Source organism: Gracilinanus agilis, chromosome 2, assembly GCF_016433145.1.
Source record: "Gracilinanus agilis isolate LMUSP501 chromosome 2, AgileGrace, whole genome shotgun sequence".
Lineage (NCBI taxonomy): Eukaryota > Metazoa > Chordata > Mammalia > Didelphimorphia > Didelphidae > Gracilinanus > Gracilinanus agilis.
The window spans coordinates 201356129-201379110 of NC_058131.1; positions in this window are offsets into that span (position 1 = coordinate 201356129).

A 22982-nucleotide genomic window follows, 5' to 3' on the forward strand; every position below is an offset into this window, starting at 1 on the left:
AGCCAAATCTAGATATCTAATGAGCAGTTAGTAATTTGGGACTGGAGTCCAAGAGAAATATTGGATTGGATATGTACATCACAATGTCATTTCTACAAAGGTAATAATTGAAACAGAGAAGATGATGGCAAACTATTCCATTATCTTTGCCAAGAAAACTCTATACAATCTCACAAACAGCTGAACACAATTGAATGACTAAACAACAATGATTGAACAATGAGAGCAGATAAGATTTCTACCACAAGAGAAAATATTTAGGAAGAAGAGAATATGATTCAAGGCAGAACCTTGGAGGACACTCATGCTTAGAGGTTGGTGATACAGCAGAGAAAACTTAAAAGGAAGGGTAAGATTGATAGGATTAGATTCGGGAGCCAAGAAAAGTGATGGTATCTATGAGAAAGGGATAGTTAGTGGTCAGTCAATTAATAACAATTCACCAGATACTGACTATGTGCCAGGTACTATGCTAAATGCTAGGTATGCAAAGAAAAGCAAAAAACAGTCCCTTCCTCCCAAGGATTTCATAATCTAATAGAGGAACAAAATGGTCATAACTATGTACAAATAATCTAGATACAGCATAAATTATTAATAGTCAAAAACAATAGGAAGATCAAATAGGATGAAGACTAACAAAACACTGGATTTGGGAGTCAAGAGATCAATGATAATAGCTATGAAGCTAGAAGAGGACCTCTGACCCAACCATCTCATCTTATGGAAGAGGAAACTGAAGCTTCCTGAGGTTTGATTTGCCAAAAGCAATATATTAAGTAAGCATCGGAGGTATTTTGTCAAGGGACATGATATTCTTTCCACTGTAAAACCATGGTAATATTGAAGAGAGAGGCTAGATTGAAAGAACTTAGAAACAAGCATACATTGGGATAGTGGAGGAAGCAAACATTGACAAATTCTTCTAGGAGTTTGACTATAAAGGGGAGAAGAAATTTAATGAGGTATCTTGAGAGGTTCACAGGTCAAGAATAGTTTTTGAATGATTAGGTTAACTGATCATGTTTATGTTGTCACTAGATAAGAAGAACCAATGATAAGGGAGAATACTTAAATTCTCCATACGCAGATTTGGGAACTATCTGTGTTGTCAACTTAGGAATACCCCAACAATGATGACCCCAGATCATAGTCATCTCCATTCATAATTGGATCCCTACTGGTATTTCTCATGAGTTATGTTATTCAGACAAATCACATTACCTCTCTGAGTTTTTATTAAAACTTCCCACTTTTTAAAAATCCTTACCTTTTTCCTTGTTGATACATGTATCAACATTGATTCAACGATGATGATTCAAATGATTCATCTACATTGATACATGATACTGTTGTGAGGAAGATTAGTTAGTAATTAAGTATTAAGGATGTACCTAGCAGGAAGGAGCTGGAGAATTCCAAGATGGAATGAAGGAACAGGAAGGAGGTGCTTGTGCCCTGAGAGAGACTCCATTAGGGGTTGGCATAAACTGTGGCTAGCCCTGGGAGATCTCAGAGCAAAGGACACCCTGCATCCTTATTTCCCTGGGATCCTGAGTGGTGGTGTTTTCTAACAAGAGGACAAGAACTACAGAGCAGTACCAAGGGAAGAAGAGAAGCTTGGGATCTGGTGGACAGCATCTCAAGCACACTTTCTCTACTTGGTTACCTTAGACCATCTTGGCTTTTGGCAATCCTGAGATCATTGGTGCATTACTGTGAGAAACCCCAAAGCCACCCTCAGCCCTTAGCTGTGATGGTCAAGCCTGGCAGGAACCAGGATTGATGCAGCCTCCCAGAGACTCAAGTCCTCCCCATGCCCTATGGTTTTGCCCTTTAGATTTTAAGTATAGAAATCCCTATTCCACCTTTTAGTTGAACATAATTAAACCTGTTAATTCCTTTTACCTTGCCTGTTGGTTTCTAGACTCCAGCCTAGTGGTGAGCTGGGTGACAGTTGAGGCCAACTGCCATGCCTGTGTTAAACCAGTGAACTCTGGTCTCACTATCCTGGTCCAGTCTCTCCTTCAACCCAGTGTATGTACCCACTACCATTTAGATTTATTGTAACATCCCTGGTGCCTCCATATTTTTCACAATACAGAAACAGATATCAGTTGATACAGGTATCAATTCCAAGGAAGAAGAGTGGTAAGGGGTAGGCAATTGGGGTTAAGTAATTTGCCCAGGGTCACACAGCTAGGAAGTGTCTGAGGTCAGATTTGAACTCAGGACTTCCCATCTCCCGGCCTGGCTCTCTGTCTACTGAGCCCCTTCCCACTTCTTTTTAACATCAATGATTACCTAGTGATTCTGTATGAATGAAAATCACAGCATGACATTATCTCTGAAGAATTACATTAATAAGTGGTACAAAATCTAATAATAACAGCTCCTACTTTATCAATTTGTGAAGCTATTTATAGTGAAAAATGAGAAGTAGACAAAGGAACAGGCATTGACAAGGACTAAGGCTATTTTCTACAGAAGTTTAGTCAATATAAAACCATCATCATGATGAGACCAAAGGAATATAGAAATTGCTTCTACTACAAACATTTGGTCTTTTGCCAATAAGAGTGATGGCAACCAAGAAAAACATTGGCGTATAATATAGACTCATTTGTAAAATCACATGGAAGAAGATGGAAGAAAATCATAAGTAGTATTCCCCTCATAAAATGCAAGTTTGGTAGAGGGAGAATACAAGTTTATTGAAATCTCGCTAAGGGAATCAATTATGCCAGATCATTTTAAGAACGTTTAAAAATGAAACTGGAAGAGAGACAAACAGAAGAAAAATGAAATAATATGCCAGTCTTTCTATAACAAACCATTATTTACATCAATGACCCGGGACTCATTATATTGGTACTTTAACACAACAGTTCATAGTGTGCTGGGTGAGGAAATAGAAATGACACTAGGACAAACAAACAAAACAAAAATAAAGCTGGTTTAAGCAGCTGCTAACATGATATGTATTACAAATTGACCATGAACTAGACCAATCATTTAATTGAAGGAAGAAAGCAAGCTGAATTGCCTTTGGGATATTGTTTAGTACTTCCAGGGGCCAAGTGCTTCTCACTGAAATACAACTCCATTTTCCACACCTATTATTCCAGTAAAACCATATTATTAAAAATCAAGAAATATCACAACTCCAAGAAATCAAATTTGTGCATCATTCAAATGGCAATGGAGGGATATATGCTGATCAAAAATAGGTTCTTAAATGTTACTAATAATGAGTTGTGAAAATAAAGAAGCACTTAAAGATACCAATAGCAAAACATATATGCCTGGAAAATATGGCAAGCAAGGAACATAGCAAGGCAAAAAGATAACAGATGAACAGGACCGTGGCTAAATTGGCATTGAGGTAATTTTGTGAGATCTAGAAGTAAAAAGGCCTAAGCATATGGAATATATCCTCTGAGGAGAATTTATACAGGTTAGGAAACTTAAACAGGATGAGATTCGATTAATGAAATCAGATTCATTGTATTATTAAAGTCCTACCTATTTCTTTTTTAACTCCAGTGTTTCCAATAATTTTTATGAATATCAATTTTAGAATACCACATTCTATGAATAATCAAATTTGCATGTGACTAAAAGGACAAAAAAGGAACACATATCTTGGGTATAAGTAGACTGAAGGCTATTTCCAATGATGCCCTACTTACAAGAAGGACTACAAGAACTGTCATCAAAAAAATGTTTATTTTGAAAAGAAGGTGGGCGGGATATTAACAAGATTGAGAAATGACAAGTGGACATAAAAGAGCTGACCTGGTTAGGTGTTATGTAGATTATATGTGGAGGCACTGTGGGAGAACATGGATTAAGAATTGTGCAAGAAAAAATGATGGAGATGGAGATTGGTCAGGACTGATTGAATAAATGCATAAAAAATACACATAGACCCACTGACATATTGAAATATGTTATCCATCCTCTGAAGAGGCAAGTATTATGTACATTACAAAATTATATAAGTTGAATGACCACTTATTTGTATTTATAGATAGATGGCTATGACATATTTACATGTGTATTCTTTATATAGTCTTTGTTTCAGCTCATAGAATCATAGATTTAGAAATAATTTAGAAGGAATCTAGACCAATCTCCTAATTTTACAGATGAGGGACCAAGTTACAGAGAACTTATACCTGTATAAGGATGGTTCAGGGAATGGAACATTGGATTTGAGGTCAAGAAAACCTGAGTTCTTGTGTCTCAAAAACTTACTTGCTGTACCATCTTAGGGAAGCCATTTGACATCTTGGCTTCAGTTTCCTCATCTGTAAAATGAAGACAATAATATTACCTATGTCACAAGTTTTATGCCTTTGTAATGTCATAATCTATAGAGAGATATCTATAACTATATCTTCATGTAGATAAGTTGACATAGATTTATGTTTATATATCTCCTTCTCTCCCTTGATATATCCACTACCCTGCTATAGATCTTAAGCACCCCAAGCCTAGACTATGGGAAAGCTATATGATTGTTCTCTCTGCCCAATTTTCCCCATCCCATTCCATCTTCCAATCAATTCTTAATGTTGTCTTCCTAAAGTATAGATGTGACCTTGTCACTACCCTACACAATAAATTCCAGCTTTATTATCAAATATAAAATCTTCTTGTGTTTCAAATCCTTTACAACCTGGTCCTTTCCTCCCTTTCAAATCTTCTCACACTTTACTCCCCTCCATACCTTATGATCCAGCAACACTAACTTCCTGTTCTTCCTCAAAAAGAACATTCCATCTTTCCACTCTTTCAATTGGCACTGGCCAGCCCCTACCCAATCCCATACCTCAACAGCACCTTCTCCTCACCTCCATCAGTTTTCCCTGCCCCCTTTCAAGAATCAAGAAGATATACCTTCTACAAAGGACCTTTCCCCATTTTCCCCCACCATAAAAGCTTTCCTTCTAAGATTATCTTGCATTTGCAATGTACATATCCCGAGAGTACATAACTGCTTACATGCAGCCTGCCCTTATTTATAATGTGATCTCCTCATGAACAGAGCCCAGGTTTTTACCTGTCCTCTTATCCTCAACATCTCGCATGGTGGCTGGCACTTAAGTAGTACTCAATAAATGTTTGTTATTGACTGAATAATACAGGGTTGTTGTGAGAGAAAAATGAAATAATGCATGCAAAAGCACTTCTTGAAGCTCAACATGCTATATAAATGTGAGCTGATTTGCCCAGGGTCACATAGGTCATGAGTAGCTGAGTCAGTATTTGAATCCACATCCTCTGAATCTAAATCCAGTGCTCACCCATTCTGTACTAGTCCAACTGTCCTCTTCAAAAACAAGTTAATCAGGTCAAGAGAGACTGAATAGCCAAATGTCACATTGCTAGCTATTAAGTGGCAGAACTATAATTCTAATGGAGGCTGTTTGACTCCAAATAGACCACACACACACCCCAGAAGATTCTCCCAAGGAACAGATTTTACACAGGTGCTTGTACAATCACTCCAAAATATTTTAAGGAGTCAGTGAGACATTAGAAGTCATTGGATCATACACATCCAGGAAACATTAGATTGAAAGATCTCTAATACCCTTTCATTTTTTTCCATATTCCAAAATTTTATGTAACAACTAAATTGGACAAATATATTCTTTATTTATACAAAAAGTATTTTCTCATATAAAGGATCACGTATTAGTGCTTGAAAGAACTTCGGAAATCATTTAGCCCATTGCCTTCCTTTGGCAAAAGAGGAAGTGAAAATTCAGAAGATTGTGACTTATTCAGTAACAGTGACAGAATTGGGACTAGAACTCAGGTTTCTTAATTCTTAATTTTTCTACTATGGTATGCTGCTTCAATTAACCTTTAGTCTCTAATATTTCTTCTCAAGTCAAATGGTGCAATTAAAATTGAGCTTGTTAAATATTGGGTTTCTTTTGCATCATAATAAATGGTCAAGTGAGAAAATTCTTTTTTTTCTTTCTCTTTTGGAGGCAAGTACCTTATTACAGCCAAGCTAAAACGTATTGAAAAAGTTCAGAGGTAGTCCATTGATACAGACTTTAAATAAAAGCAGGCTCAAGCTAGGTTTAAGAAAAGTAGAAAAGAAATTATCTCTTCTGAGATACATTTTCCTGTTTGAGGGAGGTCACCTTTCTCCATGTTCTCAGTATGGGGCATTCAAAAGGAACATAGAACATGTGATCTCCAAAATAATATTCCATCTAGAGGATAAAGTGGCATGAAATCCAGACTTATATCATTTTCATTCCTTATTTGACGGACAGAAACCATCTTATACCACCGAAGTAAAGCAAAGCTGTAATCCAGGGAAAATTGGATTCCTGAACCTTGGAAACTAACTTCAGATTTATATAGCCCGTTTCAGAATTGCATCTCTGAGATAGCTGCAAAGTCCACCTTGCACCATGAAGGGCATGATCTAATTGGTCCTTTTGGGATTACAATAGGCTGCCAGACACAGCATGCCAGTTAAATTAACTGCCATGGCAATGAACACCATGGAAAACTACATAAAGTAAAGAAAGTGTCCAACCTAACCATATTCCAAGCCCATTTCAAAGAGAACTGTTCCCATTTGTGACCATCAATTTGATGACTTTTAAAGATGCGTTTGGGTTTCAAGTTTCTGCTTCTCCTTTGTGTCTCCCAAATCTCTCTGGGGGAATTACTGCCACATAGTGGTTCTTTACAATCGTGTCCTTCATCTCTGGGTGAGCTGGCTACTGACCTTCTTATTACTCAAGTAGGCACTTGGATATATATTTTCAGGCAAGCTTATGAGTTTACATTAATGGAGCCACTCTGTCCATAAAAGATGCCACCAATTCATTTTTTCTAATTTAAGGGTATTTCCAAAGTTCTATGTTGTTTCACATCAATCATTATAAAGAGTAAGCTCCTATTAAATGCTTACTAAATAGAAAGCTATGCCTTTAAGCTATAAAGATAGATAGATAGATAGATAGATAGATAGATAGATAGATAGATAGATAGATAGATAGACAGATAGACAGATAGATAGAGGTAACTTTATATATACATATATATAAGACCCTGGCCCAAGAGAGCTTACATTCTAGCTAGAGAGAATTGTTTAACAAACTATTTTTCAAGTGTACAGTATTTTATGTTAAATATCAGAACCAGAATCTTCTTTCACAATTTCCCTGGTGAAAGTGTCAAATAGAGAAGCAATGTTCCAGTTTTATCAGCTGCATAATTATGTAATTCAGTCACTGGGGATAGCTGTGTATAATTACAGAAAGCATAAAGTTGGAAAAGATAAATCTCAAATAACTGATATGGAAAGACAACTAAGAGCTTAAAGAAGGAAAAAATCATAAGTTTAAATGAGCTTGAATAATATAAATGATCCAGTTTAATGGATTTTACTAAGTATCTACTCTATGCAAGGCATTTTTCTATGTTCAATTTGGAAAAGTTTCAATCTAATGAACATTTACTTGATACATATTAAATGCAAGGCAGTGTGTTGGTGTCAGTAAGTCATAACCACTTATTACATGCCTTCTATGTACCAGGCACTATGTTAAGCCCTAAGGATACAAAAAAGGCAAAAGATGGGACCTTATCTCAAGAAACTCTCAGTATAAAGGGGGAGGCAACATGGAAATAACTATATACAAGCCAGACACACAGGATAAAGTGGAAAAAATCTACAGTGAGAAAACATCAAATAAGTAAATACTAGGCATGAAAAGACAAAAATGAAATAGTTCCTCCCCTCAAGGAGCTTCCTTCCCCTAAGAAAAGACAATATATCTACAGGCAATGTAAAATGTGTATGTATGTATAAAATAAAATATTAAGTATACACAAAGTAAGTTTAATAATAATAAAATACAAAGTATCTATATATTTCTTTAAGATTTACAAAGTACTTTACATATTTAATTTACTTTTATTTTAACCTCACAACAACCTGGGACAGAGATGGTAGGTGCTATTATTATGCATACTTTACAGATGAGGAAATTGAGGCAAACAGGTTAAGTGACGACTAAGATCATGGGGCCAATCATAATCTAAAGCTGGATTCACACTTAGATCTCCCTGAATCAGGAACAATGCTCTATTCACTGGACCCACCTTACTGTGAAGAAGAGAGGAAGCAGCAGGGTGGGAAGAGGGAAGAGGTAGATTGGTAAAGGGGCAGATCTAAGAAGGCCTCAAATCTAGAGGAGAAAGAGGTGAGAAATGAGTAAATTTATGATTCGAAAGTTCACCTATACAAAGTCATGAGGGTGGGAAATGAGATGCCATACGCTGAGAATAATTATTAGGCCAATTTAACTAGAAAAGAAATTAAGTATGAAATAAGACTGGAAAAAAAGTATTTAAAAGGGAGAAATCAGAAGGATTTAAGAGGTAGTAAAGCCTGCTTGTTTGGTGGGGGTAGGTATGTAGGTAGTGTGCCAGAGATTAGTACATGTTGTTTTCAGCCAATAGAATAATAGTTAGCTAATCCAGAACAGATGATAAAGTTAGAAAAATCCACAGACCACATAGTAACACAATGCAAAATTCCAAACCAGAAAGTCTGATCAGTAAGATACCAAATACAGGGAAAGGCAATCTAAATTCAAAAGTGATGAGTTGACAAACAAAAGGGTCCATACAGAGAAAGGTCAAGAATTCAACATAGAAGAGGGAGCCTGTTGTTTAAATGTTATATTTTACTTTATATGAAGGAAAAACTCAATACTTGGGATTTTTTGTGGTTAGAAATATGCTAATCTATGAGGTGTAAAAGCACATAGTCTGTTTAGAGAATAATGGATGAAAGGCTTTGACTGAGATATGAAATATACATATAGGAGAAAGAAGGAATGAAGGAAAAAAATCTTCAAGAGTACACTATGTGCCAAAAGCTGTGCTAAGTACCAGAGATACAAATACAGACATTAAAATAGGAGAAAACTACACATTTATAAGTACCAGCTAGGGGTATTTTGGTTTGGAGAGTTACAAGGATGGTCATTGGAACCACAGAGGAGAAAACTGCCATGTCCTTTCTTGTAGCACATATGCACATCATCAAAGCTGCTGGCAAGATTATTGCTGGAGAATATGAAGTATCGCTCCAGTCCTCCTAGATGTAAGAAGCCCAAATAAGTGCTTGCCAATCAAAACAGCCAAAGTCTAGGTAGAAAAATAATTTCCTAAATATACAACATAATTTTATAAATATATGTCATATATACAAACTAATAGATGGCTAGATAGATGGAGGGATGGATGGATAAATGGATGGTAGAGACATGATAGCTAGCTAGCTAGCTATCTAGATACATACATACATACATACATACATACATACATACATACATAGAAGGACAGAGGGTTACATAGATAGATGATTAGTCAAATGATGCTTTTTCTAGTGTGGGGAAGGGGAGGAAAGGAGGAAGATACCTGGGAACTTTAATCTTACCCCCAAAAATAAATAAATAAATTTAAACTGAAGAAAAAAGAAGAATAATTTGTAGTCACATGGGAAAACTTTTGATGTCGACATAAAAGGGTAGGGAGGTAAGCTTAGTATATGCAAAACAATGCTTCTACAAGTCACAAAATTATGTCTACATTTATTTTTTTAATGATTCTTTATCACTGAGACCTTGGACAAGTTACTTAACCACCCTCAGTCACCTTATCTACATAAAATGAAGAAGTTGAGCTAGACTTCTGAAATTCCTTCCATCTCTAAATCTAAGACCGTATGGTCTTTCTATTAGACTCATTCTTAGATCTCAACCATATATCTTTATTTTGTACATTTTTTACAAATACCTATATGTATAAGTTATCTCCCCTAATAGAAAGTACTCTCATTTCTTAGCATACTGTCTAGCAGATGGTAGACACTTAATAATGCTTGTTGTTTGTTTGATTGATTGATTGATATATATTTTCTCCTAAGAACTAAAAAAAAAAGGTTATAAGAAAGAACAACAAAAAACTTAATAAGCATTTTGAAGACACTGCATCTAATGGAATCTTACTTCATAAAGGTTGCAATGTAAATTGTGAGACAGGTTCTTTTCTTACCTCAGTCCTTTTGCTAATTTGTGTGACCTTGGGTAAATCTCTTATCTCTGGGTCTCAGTTTTATAACTTGTAAAATGAGCAATTTATACCTATAATATCTTAGCTCTATATACTATATAGCTATAAACTCTACCTCTATGATTCTACGAGTATGGGTACAGATAGGGGAAAGATTATCAACTTTCCATTGGAAAATGTAGAGCTGAACTGAATCTAACTTTCCTCCCCCAAAGAAAGAAACATTGCTGTGTTGAGGAGAAATCCTCTGAAAGAGATCTGTAGGATTTGATGGATTTCCAATTAATTGTGATTCAATGATTTGATATGACAGCACCACCCTCCAAAAAACAATATAATCTTTGACTATGTTGACAGAGAATTTTATTTACATTTGGGAAAGTGATAATCCCACCTACCTTGTTTAAACTACACCTGAAATTTCACATTCAAATCAGGGCAACACATTTTATAAAAAGTCAAGAGATCATGCCCTGTGGACTTTAGCTAAAAAAAATGAGGATGTTTAGTCTCCAGGAGAAAAGATTCAGGCATAATTGAGAGTTGTCTCATGTATAGGCATCCCTTCCACAACATGAAAACTAGGGGCCTGGTGCCCAAAACTTTTTGGTCCTCTCTTCATACTAGAGAAGAAGTGTGATTTTTTTTTCCTTTTTCCTTTTACAGGGTATTTATAGCATTTTACTGTAAAATTTGGGTTAAGTATTTGGTCATAGGCTATATGTAGGTCCATCTTAAGTAGAAATACTGTCGAAAAAGAATTTTTTAAAATACAAAACAGATATGAAAATTCTAAAAATTAAACAAGTTTGAGGAGAATAATACTGAACATACTATACAAGTAATATTATATATAACAGTATATACATTTTATGCATTTATGAGTTACTAAGCTTTTTAACATATCTCTACAGTTCTAGCCTTTGTGTGTTGTCTATTGACTTTCTTTTTCTTTTCATAAACTTCAATTTTTCACTATTTTAGCTTTAAAACAGAAATTACATATATCTGTGGTATCAAAAGATAAAATATGTTGATATTATGCAATATTATACATATATTTTATGCATAAACTTTCTCTGTATCATCTGCTGGCCTTTGTATGTCATCTGTGGCTTTTGCAAAACTCTCCAGAATCCTCATTTAATTTGGTATACCCAACCACGATATATTGAAACTGCGACGGGGAAAATCATAATGTGGAAATTATGCCTATATTTGAAGGACTTTCATGAAGAAAAGGAATATTTTTTCCTACTTGGCCCCAGATGACAAATCTCAGAGTAATTCATCAAATTCTTAGAGAAGTAGAGTTAGTCTGTATATTAGAAAGAACTTCTCAATATTTAATATTATCCCAAGTAGGAAGTGGAGTTTGGGGAGGAGTTCCTCCTTCCCTCAAGGTCTAAGTAAAAACCAGACAACGACCCGGTAATATTATAGAGGGAATTATAGAATAGATCAGATGGTCCCTGAGGTCACCTCCAACCCTGAAATTCTGTGATTCTCTCATTCAGTTCTGATCCATTTCCAATGTCACCTCCATTAGATCATTTAATCCAGTGTTTTGCTCATCCCGCTTGATAAAATTTGTGTTAAATGAGGTTCAAACTTTGTATATGACCAGACATGATAGTCACAAATCTGGCCCCTTGATAGGTACTTTCCCTGCACCTGGATGTAACTCTATCAATTATCATTACATTTAGTTTGCAGTCTTTCTGCCAATTTGAAATCCATATGGATGTGCTTAAACCAATCTGAACTAATTTTGCAGGTAAAATTTCATGAGACTTCATCAAGTGTATTCCCAGAGTCTAAATATATAACATCAACTCAGTTGTCTTCAGTCACTTATTTCAAATTCTTTTTGGAGAGTGGGATGCCATGAGAAGAGGGGGAGTAAAGAAGGAAGATCAGCAAACAAAATTCAAGTTTTTGTAGCTAGACATTCCAAACCTCATACTAAATATGAAGTTTGTTCATTATTTAATTAAATGAGAGGGAGTATGATGTTGTGAATGGACAGCCAGCCTTGGAGGCAGAAAAATCTCGGTTCAAATCCATCCTCAAAGGCATGCTGGCTAAACTAACACAGCCAAGCCAATTACTCTTAGAATGAGCTAGACAACTACAGTTAATATGCTAGCTTACTATTGTAAGATACAGAGCAGATATCTATCTGGAAAGGGAGTTTCCTCACCTACCACAACAGAATTACAGGTATGCACCTGCCACCCCATCCCCACAAAAATTCATTTAGATACCCCACTTCTCAAGATTTTTGTTATTTGTTTATCAGGATTACTGAATAGTCAGTTAACAATCATTTATTAAGAATTTATTATGTGCTAGGTAGACACTAGGCTAAACATTGAGATACAAAGAAAGGTTTAAAAATAAAAAAGACAGCCCCTGTTCTCAAAGATTGCATAGTCTACTGGGTGAGACAACATAAAATAAGTAAATACAAACAAGATCTACACAGGCTAAATTGGAGATAATAAGCAGATGGAAGGTATTATCTCTCATTAAGGGAGATCAGGAAAGGCTTCTTGAAAAGGTAGGATTTTAACTGAGACTTGAAGGATGCCAGGGAAGCCACAGAGAGGAGATGAAGAGGGAAAGTATTCCATGCATGAGAAGCAGTCAGTGAAAATGGCTATAGTTGGGAGATATGATTTCTAGTGGGAGGGACAGCAAAGGAAGGTGGCCAGTGTCAGTGAATCAAAGAATGGGGAGCAGGTGTGTAAATTGTAAGAAGACTGGAAAGGGAGATGAACCGTTTGAGTACCACACTTGATATTTTTGTAATGCCCAGGACTAAATAATACCTCACTTCCTTTCTAGCACTGCTCACAATATCCTTTATGGGCAAGGCACTCAATGAGCATACTTTCATTCTGTGAAAATATGATAGCTTCCAAAATTCACAAGTAGCCTCTGTGGAATTTGACAGATTCTTTATTTCTTCCAACACTCCTCTCTTCCTTGCTTGCTTTGAAGACAGATGTCTTCAGACAGTGGGCCTCAGCCCTATAGAGCCATCTTTAATGTTAATGTCTCAACTCATTTATTATTCAGCCTATTTTCTCTCAAGTCCCTGGACTCCCCCAGATATAATGCGTAGGCAGCCGTTTCAGGGGCCCTCCACACATCTGACTTGAATGAGTTTCACTGGCCTGAATCAGAACTAGTGGGATGGAATTTTCAATTCCCTTTGTTTTGCCCCCACATGCTATGCTTGGCCAAGTCCTGGAACCTCTGCCACTGTACTCTCACATCATAATGGCCTCATCATGATTGTGTCTCTACAGACTTGTACCATATGCCACTGAGATCTCTCCCTGCACTTGTCCTGTAATTGCATCATCACAGGGTCCCCATAGACTGATGATCCTTAAGCTACCACTTCTTTTGGACTAGCGCCACTGAATACCCTCTTGGCTGATGGGGAGGATGAATGTTACTGAGGTCACACCCTGAGAAAAATAAACCGAGTTTCTTTGAATTTATACGAGTAAAGCTCTTGTCTTGTGGTTACTGGGTAACTTCTGCTAATTTTCATTTCTTCTAAGCTAGGTAGCCTCTCAAATGAACTCCTCGGACACAATCTGGGGACCAGGATTCATCGCTTAACTACCAATTAGAACTAGTTGTTTTCACTAATGAGAAACTCCTCTGATCTGGCTTCTACCTCCTTAGCAACACATATAAACTCAAAGCTACTGCAATCTGAATGAACAGGACAGGAGCTTGGGGGCAAAAAGCCAGCAGCTGTTACCAGTAGGTACAAAGACTTACCACTCAAAGGATATTTGAAAGGCAAGCCTTGGCACCTGAGTGTGTAGGTAAGTGAGACAACAAGATGAAGTAAGACTGCTCCGTAACAGAGCAGTTAAACTCTGGGGAGCCCATTTACCTGGGTAGTTTTCCTTGTCTGTTTATGAGGATATGTACATTCTTCCATATTATGTCTAAGCTCTGGGGAAAGTTTCATTCATCAGATCCTAGACATAGTAGGCAACAGAATTGGACAGTGATGATTCTGGGTCATCATTTCTGGCTAGACGTATCAGAGAAGGTTCCAAGGATGAAGTGACATGGATGAGGTAGATCTTGAAGAAGGGGCAGGATTTCTAGAGCAGAAGTAGGAAAACCCAGTAAGAACAAAATCTATTTGGGCTTTTAACTACAAAGTAAAGGACATGGGAAAATAAATGCAGAAGGGACCTAAATGGACAACTACCCAAACCCCTCCCTTTTATAGTTGAAGATGTTGAGGCCCAGGGAAGTTACATGATTTTTCCCAAGAGCATGTAGACAGATAGTATCAGAGGAAACATTTAAACCCAGATCCTCTGATTCCAGAGCAATGGTTTCTCCATTCTACCACAGGTTTGCTTCTTTGTTTTAGGCAACAGAGACAAAGAGAGGAAAAGAAAAGGAAAAAGAAAAACCTTTCACTGGAACAAATATTCTATCTAGATTTTTTTTAGTATCCCAAAAAGTTATATGTAGACAAAGCCTTAAAAATCTCCTTTTTAGGAAATCAAAGGAAAAGGGGGGGTGGGGATTTGCAATCTTCAGTATATCCACATGTCATCTGATCTCTCCAAGTCCAGGGTTTACACGTTTGGAGTGGGATTTCTAGAAACATATGGCCTGAGTCCCCTACTGTGTCCTTCACAGCAGTCCCACTGACTTCAGTGTGCAAACGGCTAGACACACAATGGCAAAGCTGGTCACAATCATAAAATGACAGAACATTAGGAAAACACCACAAATCATTATCATGGGTAGAAAAAGATTCCAAAGTTCCCAGTTTCCTGCCTTGTACCCGGAATCCCAACTTCTCCTCTAACTTACCTTGGTAGGGTTTACTGAAGACTTTGTCTAAAGCCTTTGTTACCTCTCTCCAATCTCAGATGGTTTCCCAGCGAGATACTGAGCAGATCTGTGTGTTCATTTATCAAATGAAGGTTAAGAAGATGGCTTTTATTTAGCAGTGAATAAAATCATTCCCAACCAGAATTTGGAAGGAAAAAAAAGATGCACCAGGTGAAATTAAATAGCTATTTCTAAGTCCACCAATCCTTGGGCACTGGACAATTCTCTATTTATGTTACAAATATAATTGGCCATGAGAAGAGAATAAGGCATAATAAAAATTGAATTGAATTTAGAGTTATTATATCTGGTCTTGAACCAGAGATTTGTTACTAATCCTTAAGTCCATGAGAAAATAATTTTGTTTTCTCTTCTTTAAAATGAAGGCAGTTAATTAGATAATCACTAAGTGACCTATTACCTTTTCTCTATGGGAAGCAGGGATGCTCCCAACATGAGTCCCTACATTGGACCCAACATACCTTGATGAATTTGGTTAAACTTCAAGTTTGTTATTTCTACCTCTGTGAACTACATCTACCTCTACCCCCAAAAAAGGTAGACTTATCAAGGAGACACAAAGCAATGAGGTGACACAGTGGATAGAGCACCCAAACTGGAGTCATTATGATCTGAGTTCAAATCCAACCTCAGACACTTATTAACTGTGTGGCCTTAGGCAGGTAAATTAACCTTGTTTGCTTTAGTTTCCTCATCTGTAAAATGAGTTGGAGAATAAAATGGCAAATCATTTCAGTATATTTGCCAAGAAAACCCCAAATAGGGTCATGAAGAGTCAGACATTACTGAAACTACAAAACAACAACAACATCCAAAGACACAACACATACTCTCTGGGAAACTACTTTTCATCATCTCAAACACATTTTCAAATTGTTCAGGAACCACTCCCCACTGATTCACAATATTCACTGATACACTCCATTAGGTGTAACATGATCACATCCCTAACTACTTTCTTCTGTCTTCCTCTCTTCTACATTCGCCATTTTCCTAATAGTCCAACTCCATTTATACTCATGCTTTCAGAAAATGGGGCCTGACTTCTAACCATCTATTCCACCATTATCAATGACAGGAAAACATTCTAATGTCCTCTTATATCCCAGGGGGCAATACATTGCTATAGCAATGATAAGCCCTCTTTGACTTGATATAAAATGGATGACTCTTCATGGTTTATTATGTAGTATTTCTATAGAGATGGTATTTCTCCTGATCTCCCAGAATACAGACAAAATAAGGGATGTTTTTCAAGTCCTATGCTCAACCTTTACTCCCTGGTGTCTGACTGAACTCATCAAGCCCCAAGAATCCACTAAAGTTCACATAGTTTGACTGGGACCTAAGAATCCCCCAAATCCCAGTGAGCTATATCAGTATAATGAACTTAAGACTTCCCAGTGCTCACTAGCACACTGCATACAAATGAATATTCCTTGCATTCTGTTTTGACAGAATTTTAGTAGACCAAGCTAAATCTCTATTAGTCTCCTTAAGCTATAACTTGCAATAATGTCTCACCCCACCCCAAGTACCATATCCCTGCAAGAACTAATGTCAGGTTCCTATGCCTGAACTTAGCTCCCTGCCTTCTACTCTCCAGAGATGTGAGTTTACTGCTAGTGATAGAAAGTGCCCAGATCAATTAGTATCACTTCCTGACTTTAGTCATCACTATTTGTTTTCTTTAGCCATCATCCAAAGATAATGTCACCATATTACCAGACACCAAGTTTCCCAACTTGTATGACTGTGAAGGAAAGGGGCTATGCATGACAAATGGCTTCTGCCACATTCCATATAAAATTATTTGGCTTAGTGACTGTAATATTACTTTGCATAGAGCATATAACTATTGCTCAGCCACCCACAATCATAACGACCACATGGAAATGGTGGCCCCAGCAGCAGTGTAGAGGCTTCAAATCAATACCTTACAGTTTACAAAGCATTTTCTTTTCAGGATTCAAAGCCATAAGGAACCTTAGAGATCCTGTCTAGCCCAACTATTTTACTTTAAAGACAAATTAACTAAGGCTTAGATGAGTAAAGTGATTTGCAAAGGCTTACATAAATAGAAAATATCAGAGAAAAGATCTGAACCCATGTCTTACATCAAATCCTAAGACTTCCCTCTTCTATCATACTCCCAATAACCTTAGAATGTTGACTTTCTCATTTTAAACCTTGGAAAGGTTAATGGCATGTCCAAAATTACGTAACAAGAAAATGGTAAAGCTAGAACTCAGATCTTTTACCTTTAAATCTAATATTTGCTAAACTGTATGGCACTACTTCTGATTCTTCTACTTGATGTCAAACATTGCCCAGAAGCTGAAAAGTACATGTGTGTGTATGTGTGTCTTATGCATTAATATTTAAACAATATAACATATAGTATTCACACTTGCTGCACTCTGGGTGGTTTCATAATCTTAAAAGCATTCATTTTGTTTTAACCTACCACATTTGACATATTAACTCTAGATTAAATCATCCAGATTATTACCATGATTCCCTCTTGCTGATGGGTTCTCCATTTTACAGATCATCAAATTTTAGCAACAATTTTAAGGGTGTTTTGGCCGATGAAGTTTTTGATCCTATCTGTAGAGTTGGATCATGATCATTAATATTTTACAACCCAAAAAGTCAAGAATCTGATAAATGCCAGGATATCCACTAAACCTAGAAGAACAAGGAGGGGAAAGGTTTGAATTGTAAGGCCCTGCTTGTGGCAAATTCCCCCCACCACACCCTCCAAAAATTCTACTAGGGATTCAGGCAACCTCACTTGTTACCAACAGCAGTCAGCATCAGTCACAACACCATCCACAGAAGAGAACTATCTATATGCAGGCATAGGAAAATGATTGCAGTATCCGTGGGTGAATTATGTGGCAGAGGAGGTGATTTGGAGAAACAAGAGCTAGTTACCAGGCAACAAAAAGTAGACAATCCAAATGAGATAAGCGTGCAGTCCAGGAACAGAAAAGTCAGTTAATGAAGGGAAAGGAGACTTGATGAAAGAACACCACAGTTGGACATTGAGTTCTAACATAGAACAGGCAAAAATGGCAAATTCAGGGCATAACATTAAAATAAGAACCAAATCAAATGTTTTTGCTTTACTAGAAAAAATCATGTAGGAAAAGAGGTCACAAACCTATAATGCATTAAGGTTTACAGTGTTTTCTTCACAATTTGTGAAGTAGATAGTAAAGTATTGACAAAAAGAAAACATAATTATCCTCATTTGCAAATACCATGATACTTAATTAACCTCAGAGAGTCAGTAAATTAACCAGAGATAAAAAGTTTCAAAAATACAGCAGGACACAAAGTAGACAAAATTATTAATAGTTCTATATAGCACTAAGTGAGAAGGAAATGATTAAAAAAACCTACAAAATGCATAAATTGTGTGCAAGGTAATCTAGCAAGATACTCTTAGGGTTTATATAAATACAATTTGAAAATATTCTTCACACAAATAAAGCAAAACAACTAATTGGTGAATTATTATTATCCATGGTTGGACAGTACCAATATAGTCAAAAAGATTTTTAATAAATATAATGCTATACTGATAAAATTACCAACGTGTTCCTTTATGACATTAGACAAAATAACAAAATTCATTTGAAAGGACAATTGTTCTCTAATTTCTTTTTTTTTAAACCTTAACTTCTGTGAATTGGCTCCTAGGTGGAAGAGTGGTAAGGGTGGGCAATGGGGGTCAAGTGACTTGCCCAGGGTCACACAGCTGGGAAGTGTCTGAGGCCGAATTTGAACCTAGAACCTCCCGTCTCTAGGCCTGGCTCTCAATCCACTGAGCTACCCAGCTGCCCCCTGTTCTCTAATTTCTAAGGGAAATAATGATTTTTAAAGTAGGAATTAAGAATGAAAAAATATTGCCACATTTCATTCTATATTATAAAGAATAATGATATTACTTCCTTTGAGATAGAGGACTACCAAGTTTACCATTTTAATTACTACTGTCTCCCAAGGTTCTCTGGGCCTATCTTTATGCTCTCTGGTCCCCTTTTCTGTCATCTGAATTACTGATGTAAAATAGGATCCGATGGTTTTGCCATCCACCATACCACTGTGCCCTTAAAGACTTAAAAGCCTTTCCATCTGGCCTAGAGTTGAACTTTCTTTTATGTATTGTGTCAACTAGTTGGAGTATGAGCTCCTTGAGACCAGGGATTGTCTCAGTTTTTCTATTTATATCCTCACCACTTGGTAGAGTACTTACCACATAGTAAAGACTTAATACTATTTTTCATTTATTCTTTCTTGGTTCTGACAACTCTTTATCAGCCCACCAAATGGCTTCTTGATCTTCACAACCAATTATAATTTTGCTAAAAGTAAGTTCTTAGTGTTCTCCTCTCCACAGGAGCAACTATGCCACATGCACCCTACAGATAGAGAGACAGGTGGGTTTATAAAAATAGCTACTCGGAATACAATCTCTAAATTATTGTCCAGGGGTTATTCTCAGTTCTACTTGTTTCAGTTCTCCCTTCACCTCATCTTGAACATACATATTTCTGTACTGACTGCCTGGACCCCATGGATATTCCTACAGCTCTTAGCCTAAGTTACCTGTCTATCCCTCTTCCTATGTGAGAACAAACCAGCCTGTATTGCCTGTGGCTACAGACTTCTTTTATTGCCTTAGAAATCAGCCCAGGTTCTATCTGGGCTCATTTATTCTAAGGTTAAAAATATATAAAGTTTATCATAACTTATTTCATAGCTTTCTCAAAAGGGTTCAGCTCCTATCCATTAAAATTCTTATCTCCTACCTAACTGCATGTGAATCAAAAGTATTATATACTCTTGTTATAGATTATGATAAATTACTAAATAGAATTGAAAATAATGGTACATGAAAACTACCGACCATGTCTGAATCTCCATTATTTAGTTGTGGGAGAAAATTCTGTTTAGCTCTAAAGTTTCAATTTTACTTTCAACAAGTGTTATGTAGAGGATGGCAGCATGGAATCCCTGCAAAATACAGGGTCAGCCTCACCCAAAGTTCTCCAGGGGGACCCTGTATTTTGCAGGGATTCCATGCTGCCATCCTCTACATAACACAAGAAAAGAATATTTCTCAGAAATAGTTTGGAGAGGAGAATTATCCATCATCTGCTCCAAAATCAAAGTGACTAAAAGGGGAGAAGGAAAGTCTTATCATGTGGAAAATGGCAAGTCCCCTCATGTAGGGGCAACTTTTGTATCCCAGATGATTATCCAGGGATATCTGAAGTAATGAGGTCACTAGATCTCTTTGAAAGCTCCACCATCACTCTCTTTTGCACCCTAGACCTGAGACTCCATAAATCACATCATACTGCTGCCTAACTGCCTATTTTGCATCTCAATTGACCTTCCCAGGTATCCTCTTCTGGGCCCTTTCTGGCATAATTTCCCACAAATCAATCCCACTATCTTTGTTTTAAATGTCTTCACATACCACAACAGCTTACATGATCTTTCTGGTAACTATTCTTTTGAGTCTACACAAGTTACAAATTTGTCTCATCTCTTTAGTGAATTCAATTTAGGAATATTTCATGGAAAAATTTTTAACATTTTTTAAAATGTTAGATAAAAACAGAATTCTACCATAGGTGGTAAAGGCTCCACTTATATTTTTAAAAAGATAAATTATAAGTCATCAGTTGGGAGTACTTTCTCTTAGTGTGTCTTTGTAGGTGACCAATATCTAGATAATCTATCTCTGTCCTAAGAGTTGATTGAATTCTATTCACTAATCAGTGTCCTGAATTCTTGAAAGACCATGTTCCAGGGAACAAATATCACCATTGTCTCTAGAACTGTTGTGTAAGAAGTCTGTTTTTTTTCCAGACCTTGCAGTGCTCAACCCCTGTACCTCCATTCCAGGGAGCTACTTCAATTGTGATTTCAGAAAAGTAATGAGATTTAACCAAAAGGCTTACTCTGTTAAAGAATAGAGCACTCTCTGTGTGTTTGTGTGTGTGTGTGTGTGTGTGTGTGTGTGTGTGAGAGAGAGAGAGAGAGAGAGAGAGAGAGAGAGAGAGAGCAAGCAAGAGCTTCTTTCCTTTTCTACTAAATATACAGAAGATTTTGGTTGATCAGTAATACAATTGAATCCTTTTGTGGAACAATTGTCTAATAAATGATGTAGTCACATAAACTATCAACAACCACATAAAACTGACACAAATAACTAATATTGAGAGAAATGCCAATTAATTAAAATGAACACCAATTAGGCAGATAGGTAGCACAGAAGATAAGCTCTAAGCCTGGAGTCAGGAAGAATTGAGTTCAAATCCAGCCTCAGATACAAACTTGCCTGGGGAAGTCAATTATCCCCTATTTGCCTCAGTTTCCTAACCTGTAAATTAAAGTTAATGATAATGCCTACCTCCCAGGGGAGTGTGAGGATCAACTGAGATAATAATTTTAAAGTACTTAACAATGCCTGGCACATAATAGGCATTATATAAATGTTGGCTATTATTTTAAACAATTCAGGCTTCACATTTCTCAAAGTGGCAAAGATGATGAATGATGAAAATAATCTAGAAAGGACTGTAGAATACAGACACACTAATACATTGTTTCTGGGTGTATAAATTGGTCTTAACCTTACTAGAAAACAATTTATAATTATTTAGCATAATGGATAGAACACTGGGCTTAAAGCTATTAAGCTTCATTCTTATTTTGCCTGATCCTCAGACATTTTCTATGCAACCCTGAGCAAATCAGGTTACCTCTGTCAGCCTCAGTTTCCAAACCTGTAAAATGGTGATAGTAATGTTGTTATTGAATGGATTTGAATTCATGAAGATGAGTCTTCCTATTTCTGAGTGCAGTGCTTTATCCAATGGACCAGGTTGTTGTGAGGATCAACAAGATAATAAATGTAAATCACATTCAAAGTAAAATTTAAAAGTTAGCTGCATAAGAAACATTCCTCTTGAAGACAGAGGAAAAAGTCTCAGGTATACCAATATGTGTATATATTGAGAATGAGAGAGACAGATACATATAAGAGAAAACAAAGAAGATGTTCATTGATTGAGGAATGACAACTATAATGTCTGGATATCATAAAATATATTATCAAAATTATAAGAACAGTATTAGTATACCATTCTAAGAAATTAATATGTGGGGAAATGTGCTGCTTTAAAAGTAGGGGACTCCTCTTTAGTCAAGGTTTTAAACCATTCTTGGATGACCACTTGTCTAGTTCATTAGAAAAGGAATTCCTTTTGGGTGTGGGTTAAGTAGAAGTGTGTTAAGTAGAGTAAAAGGAAGCTTCCTTCCAATTTTGAAATCTTATGCTTCTATGAACTGATTAAGAGTGAATTAAGCAGAAAAAATACACAATAACTGTAATCATGTAAATGAAGACAACACTAAAAGAACAATTGAGCTCTTATGAATTGGAATGTTTAACCTCAGTCACAGGGAGTTGAAAAGCCCATCTCTCTTCTCAGCCAAGACACAAGAGACACAGATACAGAATATAATATATTTTTAGACAGGGCTCATGTGTTGGTTAGTTTTGTTTAAATGTTTTGTTTTGTTGCAATGGAAGGTTCAATGGAAAGTATAGGTTAAGGGGGAAGGATCATAGTATAAAATCATAACATAAAACTTTTTTTAAAGCAATCCAACTCAAATATCACAATATACTCTGAACCAAGGACAAATGAAACTGGGGAATCCTTTACTGAATGATTTTAGAGGCTCTTGTAGCGATTCCTTAAAGAGGCATCATCTGGCCTAAGATACCAGCTTAGGATTTGATGAAAATGCATGCAGTCTTGGCCTTTCTCAAGTTAATTGTCCATTTACAATATTTTGCTAATGCTCCAAGTACTCAAAAAAAGAGAAACATGATCTACCACTTGTTTAAA